Below are 6,528 nucleotides of genomic sequence, written 5' to 3' on the forward strand. Positions count from 1 at the left end.
GTTTCAGCCCCTCTTTTTCTTGCCCTCTGTTTCAGCCCCTCTGTTTCTCGACCTCTGTTTCAGTCCCTCTGTTTCTCGACATCTGTTTCAGCCCCTCTGTTTCGCGCTCTCTGTTTCAGCCCCTCTGTTTCTGCTCCTCTGTTTCTCGCCCTCTTTTTCTGCCCCTCTGTTTCTCGCCCTCTGTTTCAGCCCCTCTGTTTCTCGCCCTCTGTTTCAGCCCCTCTGATTAAGCCCCTCTGTTTCAGCCCCTCTGATTCAGCCCCTCTGTTTCAGCCCCTTTGTTTCAGCCCCTCTGTTTCTCGCCCTCTGTTTCAGCCCCTCTGTTTCTCACCCTCTGTTTCAGCCCCTCTGTTTCTCACCCTCTGTTTCTCGCTCTCTGTTTCAGCCCCTCTGTTTCTCGCCCTCTGTTTCAGCCCCTCTGATTCATCCCCTCTGTTTCTCGCCCTCTGTTTCAGCCCCTCTGTTTCTCGCCCTCTGTTTCAGCCCCTCTGTTTCTCGCCCTCTGTTTCAGCCCCTCTGCTTCAGCCCCTCTGTTTCAGCCTCTCTGTTTCTCGCCCTCTGTTTCAGCCCCTCTGTTTCAGCCCCTCTGTATCAGCCCCTCCGATTCAGCCCCTCTGTTTCAGCCCCTCTATTTCTCGCCCTCTGTTTCAGCCCCTCTGTTTTATCCCCACTGTTTCAGCCCCTTTGTTTCAGCCCCTCTGTTTCTCGCCCTCTGTTTCAGCCGCTCTGTTTCTCGCCCTCTGTATCAGCCCCTCTGTTGCAGCCCCACTGTTTCAGTCCCTCTGTTTCTCGCCCTCTGTTTCTGGCCCTCTGTTTCAGCCGCTCTGTTTCTCGCTCTCTGTTTCAGCCCCTCTGTTTCAGCCCCTCTGTTTCAGCCCCTCTGTTTCTCGCCCTCTGTTTCAGCCACTCTGTTTCTCGCCCTCTGTTTCAGCCTCTCTGTTTCTCGCCCTCTGTTTCAGACCCTCTGTTTCAGCCACTCTGTTTCAGCCCCTCTGTTTCAGCCGCTCTGTTTCTCGCCCTCTGTTTCAGCCCCTCTGTTTCTCGCCCTCTGTTTCAGCCTCTCTGTTTCTCGCCCTCTGTTTCAGCCCCTCTGTTTCAGCCCCTCTATTTATCGCCCTCTGCATCAGCCGCTTTGTTTCAGCCCCTCTTTTTCAGCCCCTCTCTTTCTCGCCCTCTGTTTCTCGCCCTCTGTTTCAGCCCCTCTGTTTCTCGCCCTCTGTTTCAGCCCCTCTGTTTCAGCCCCTCTGATTCAGCCCGTCTGATTCAGCCCCTCTGTTTCTCGCCCTCTGTTCCAGCCACACTGTTTCAGCCCCTTTGTTTCTTGCCCTCTGTTTCAGCCCTTCTGATTCAGCCCCTCTGATTCAGCCCCTCTGTTTCTCGCCCTCTGTTTCAGCCCCTCTGTTTCTGCCCTTCTGTTTCAGCCACTCTGTTTCAGCCCCTCTGTTTCTTGCCCTCTGTTTCAGCCCTTCTGATTCAGCCCCTCTGATTCAGCCCCTCTGTTTCTCAACCTCTGTTTCAGTCCCTCTGTTTATCGACCTCTGTTTCAGTCCCTCTGTTTCTCGCCATCTGTTTCAGCCCCTCTGTTTCGCGCTCTCTGTTTCAGCCCCTCTGTTTCTGCTCCTCTGTTTCTTGCCCTCTGTTTCTGCCCCTCTGTTTCTCGCCCTCTGTTTCAGCCCCTCTGTTTCTCGCCCTCTTTTTCAGCCCCTCTGATTAAGCCCCTCTGTTTCAGCCCCTCTGATTAAGCCCCTCTGATTCAGCACCTCTGAATCAGCCCCTCTGATTCAACCCCTCTGTTTCAGCCCCTCTGTTTCAGCCCCTCTGTTTCTCGCCCTCTGTTTCAGCCCCTCTGTTTCTCACCCTCTGTTTCAGCCCCTATGTTTCAGCCCCTCTGTTTCTCGCTCTCTGTTTCAGCCCATCTGTTTCTCGCCCTCTGTTTCAGCACCTCTGATTCAGCCCCTCTGTTTCTCGCCCTCTGTTTCAGCCCCTCTGTTTCTCACCCTCTGTTTCAGCCCCTATGTTTCAGCCCCTCTGTTTCTCGCTCTCTGTTTCAGCCCATCTGTTTCTCGCCCTCTGTTTCAGCCCCTCTGTTTCTCGCCCTCTGTTTCAGCCCCTCTGTTTCGCGCCCTCTGTTTCAGCCCCTCTGTTTCAGCCCCTCTGTTTCAGCCCCTCTGTTTCTCGCCCTCTGTTTCAGCCCTTCTGTTTCTCGCCCTCTGTTTCAGCCCCTCTATTTCTCGCCCTCTGTTTCAGCCCCTCTGTTTTAGCCCCACTGTTTCAGCCCCTTTGTTTCAGCCCCTCTGTTTCTTGCCCTCTGTTTCAGTCGCTCTGTTTCTCGCCCTCTGTATCAGCCCCTCTGTTTCAGCCCCTCTGTTTCAGTCCCTCTGTTTCTCGCCCTCTGTTTCAGCCCCTCTGTTTCAGCCCCTCTGTTTCTCGCCCTCTGTTTCAGCCCCTCTGTTTCTTGCCCTCTGTTTCAGCCACTCTGTTTCTCGCCCTCTGTTTCAGCCTCTCTGTATCTCGCCCTCTGTTTCAGCCCATCTGTTTCGGCCCCTCTGTTTCAGCCCCTCTGTTTCAGCCCTCTGTTTCTCGCCCTCTGTTTCAGGCCCTCTGTTTCTCGCCCTCTGTTTCAGCCGCTTTGTTTCAGCCCCTCTGTTTCAGCCCCTCTTTTTCAGCCCCTCTGTTTCTCGCCCTCTGTTTCTCGCCCTCTGTTTCAGCCCCTCTGTTTCTCGCCCTCTGTTTCAGCCCCTCTGTTTCAGCTCCTCTCTTTCAGCCCCTCTGTATCTCGCCCTCTGTTTCAGCCCCTCTGTTTCTCGCCCTCTGTATCAGCCGCTTTGTTTCAGCCCCTCTGTTTCAGCCCCTCTTTTTCAGCCCCTCTGTTTCTCGCCCTCTGTTTCTCGCCCTCTGTTTCAGCCCCTCTGTTTCTCGCCCTCTGTTTCAGCCCCTCTGTTTCAGCCCCTCTGATTCAGCCCGTCTGATTCAGCCCCTCTGTTTCTCGCCCTCTGTTTCAGCCACTCTCTTTCAGCCCCTCTGTTTCTTGCCCTCTGTTTCAGCCCCTCTGTTTCAGCCCCTCTGTTTCAGCCCCTGTGTTTCTCCCCCTCTGTTTCAGCCCCTCTGTTTCTCGCCCTCTGTTTCAGTCCCTCTGTTTCGCGCTCTCTGTTCCAGCCCCATTGTTTCAGTCACTCTGTTTCTCGCCCTCTGTTTCTGCACGTCTGTTTCTCGCCCTCTGTTTCAGCCCCTCTGTTTCTCACCCTCTGTTTCAGCCCCTATGTTTCAGCCCCTCTGTTTCTCGCTCTCTGTTTCAGCCCATCTGTTTCTCGCCCTCTGTTTCAGCACCTCTGATTCAGCCCCTCTGTTTCTCGCCCTCTGTTTCAGCCCCTCTGTTTCTCGCCCTCTGTTTCAGCCCCTCTGTTTCGCGCCCTCTGTTTCAGCCCCTCTGTTTCAGCCCCTCTGTTTCAGCCCCTCTGTTTCTCGCCCTCTGTTTCAGCCCCTCTGTTTCTCGCCCTCTGTTTCAGACCCTCTGTTTTAGCCCCACTGTTTCAGCCCCTTTGTTTCAGCCCCTCTGTTTCTTGCCCTCTGTTTCAGTCGCTCTGTTTCTCGCCCTCTGTTTCAGCCCCTCTGTTTCAGTCCCTCTGTTTCTCACCCTCTGTTTCAGCCCCTCTGTTTCAGCCCCTCTGTTTCTCGCCCTCTGTTTCAGCCCCTCTGTTTCTTGCCCTCTGTTTCAGCCACTCTGTTTCTCGCCCTCTGTTTCAGCCTCTCTAAATCTCGCCCTCTGTTTCAGCCCATCTGTTTCAGCCCCTCTGTTTCAGCCCCTCTGTTTCAGCCCTCTGTTTCTCGCCCTCTGTTTCAGGCCATCTGTTTCTCGCCCTCTGTTTCAGCCTCTCTGTTTCTCGCCCTCTGTTTCAGCTCCTCTCTTTCAGCCCCTCTGTTTCTCGCCCTCTGTTTAAGCCCCTCTGTTTCTCGCCCTCTGTTTCAGCCCCTCTGTTTCTCGACCTCTGTTTCAGTCCCTCTGTTTCTCGCCCTCTGTTTCAGCCCCTCTGTTTCAGCCCCTCTGTTTCAGCCCCTCTGATTCAGCCCGTCTGATTCAGCCCCTCTGTTTCTCGCCCTCTGTTTCAGCCACTCTGTTTCAGCCCCTCTGATTCTCGCCCTCTGTTTCAGCCCCTCTGTTTCTCGCCCTCTGTTTAAGCCCCTCTGTTTCTCGCCCTCTGTTTCAGCCCCTCTGTTTCTCGACCTCTGTTTCAGTCCCTCTGTTTCTCGCCCTCTGTTTCAGCCCCTCTGTTTCAGCCCCTCTGATTCAGCCCGTCTGATTCAGCCCCTATGTTTCTCGCCCTCTGTTTCAGCCCCTCTGTTTCAGCCCCTCTGATTCAGCCCGTCTGATTCAGCCCCTCTGTTTCTCGCCCTCTGTTTCAGCCACTCTATTTCAGCCCCTCTGTTTCGTTTCCCTCTGTTTCAGCCCCTCTGTTTCTCGCCCTCTGTTTAAGCCCCTCTGTTTCTCGCCCTCTGTTTCAGCCCCTCTGTTTCTCGCCCTCTGTTTCAGTCCCTCTGTTTCGCGCTCTCTGTTTCAGCCCCTCTGTTTCAATCCCTCTGTTTCTCGCCCTCTGTTTCTGCCCGTCTGTTTCTCGCCCTCTGTTTCAGCCCCTCTGTTTCTCGCCCTCTGTTTCAGCCCCTCTGTTTCAGCCCCTCTGATTCAGCCCGTCTGATTCAGCCCCTCTGTTTCTCGCCCTCTGTTCCAGCCACACTGTTTCAGCCCCTTTGTTTCTTGCCCTCTGTTTCAGCCCTTCTGATTCAGCCCCTCTGATTCAGCCCCTCTGTTTCTCGCCCTCTGTTTCAGCCCCTCTGTTTCTGCCCTTCTGTTTCAGCGACTCTGTTTCAGCCCCTCTGTTTCTTGCCCTCTGTTTCAGCCCTTCTGATTCAGCCCCTCTGATTCAGCCCCTCTGTTTCTCAACCTCTGTTTCAGTCCCTCTGTTTATCGACCTCTGTTTCAGTCCCTCTGTTTCTCGCCATCTGTTTCAGCCCCTCTGTTTCGCGCTCTCTGTTTCAGCCCCTCTGTTTCTGCTCCTCTGTTTCTTGCCCTCTGTTTCTGCCCCTCTGTTTCTCGCCCTCTGTTTCAGCCCCTCTGTTTCTCGCCCTCTTTTTCAGCCCCTCTGATTAAGCCCCTCTGTTTCAGCCCCTCTGATTCAGCACCTCTGAATCAGCCCCTCTGATTCAACCCCTCTGTTTCAGCCCCTCTGTTTCAGCCCCTCTGTTTCTCGCCCTCTGTTTCAGCCCCTCTGTTTCTCACCCTCTGTTTCAGCCCCTATGTTTCAGCCCCTCTGTTTCTCGCTCTCTGTTTCAGCCCATCTGTTTCTCGCCCTCTGTTTCAGCACCTCTGATTCAGCCCCTCTGTTTCTCGCCCTCTGTTTCAGCCCCTCTGTTTCTCACCCTCTGTTTCAGCCCCTATGTTTCAGCCCCTCTGTTTCTCGCTCTCTGTTTCAGCCCATCTGTTTCTCGCCCTCTGTTTCAGCCCCTCTGTTTCTCGCCCTCTGTTTCAGCCCCTCTGTTTCGCGCCCTCTGTTTCAGCCCCTCTGTTTCAGCCCCTCTGTTTCAGCCCCTCTGTTTCTCGCCCTCTGTTTCAGCCCCTCTGTTTCTCGCCCTCTGTTTCAGCCCCTCTGTTTTAGCCCCACTGTTTCAGCCCCTTTGTTTCAGCCCCTCTGTTTCTTGCCCTCTGTTTCAGTCGCTCTGTTTCTCGCCCTCTGTATCAGCCCCTCTGTTTCAGCCCCTCTGTTTCAGTCCCTCTGTTTCTCGCCCTCTGTTTCAGCCCCTCTGTTTCAGCCCCTCTGTTTCTCGCCCTCTGTTTCAGCCCCTCTGTTTCTTGCCCTCTGTTTCAGCCACTCTGTTTCTCGCCCTCTGTTTCAGCCTCTCTGTATCTCGCCCTCTGTTTCAGCCCATCTGTTTCGGCCCCTCTGTTTCAGCCCCTCTGTTTCAGCCCTCTGTTTCTCGCCCTCTGTTTCAGGCCCTCTGTTTCTCGCCCTCTGTTTCAGCCTCTCTGTTTCTCGCCCTCTGTTTCAGCTCCTCTCTTTCAGCCCCTCTGTATCTCGCCCTCTGTTTCAGCCCCTCTGTTTCTCGCCCTCTGTATCAGCCGCTTTGTTTCAGCCCCTCTGTTTCAGCCCCTCTTTTTCAGCCCCTCTGTTTCTCGCCCTCTGTTTCTCGCCCTCTGTTTCAGCCCCTCTGTTTCTCGCCCTCTGTTTCAGCCCCTCTGTTTCAGCCCCTCTGATTCAGCCCGTCTGATTCAGCCCCTCTGTTTCTCGCCCTCTGTTTCAGCCACTCTCTTTCAGCCCCTCTGTTTCTTGCCCTCTGTTTCAGCCCCTCTGTTTCAGCCCCTCTGTTTCAGCCCCTGTGTTTCTCCCCCTCTGTTTCAGCCCCTCTGTTTCTCGCCCTCTGTTTCAGTCCCTCTGTTTCGCGCTCTCTGTTCCAGCCCCATTGTTTCAGTCACTCTGTTTCTCGCCCTCTGTTTCTGCACGTCTGTTTCTCGCCCTCTGTTTCAGCCCCTCTGTTTCT

The sequence above is a fragment of the Chiloscyllium punctatum genome, unplaced genomic scaffold (genome assembly GCF_047496795.1).
Source record: "Chiloscyllium punctatum isolate Juve2018m unplaced genomic scaffold, sChiPun1.3 scaffold_63, whole genome shotgun sequence".
NCBI lineage: Eukaryota > Metazoa > Chordata > Chondrichthyes > Orectolobiformes > Hemiscylliidae > Chiloscyllium > Chiloscyllium punctatum.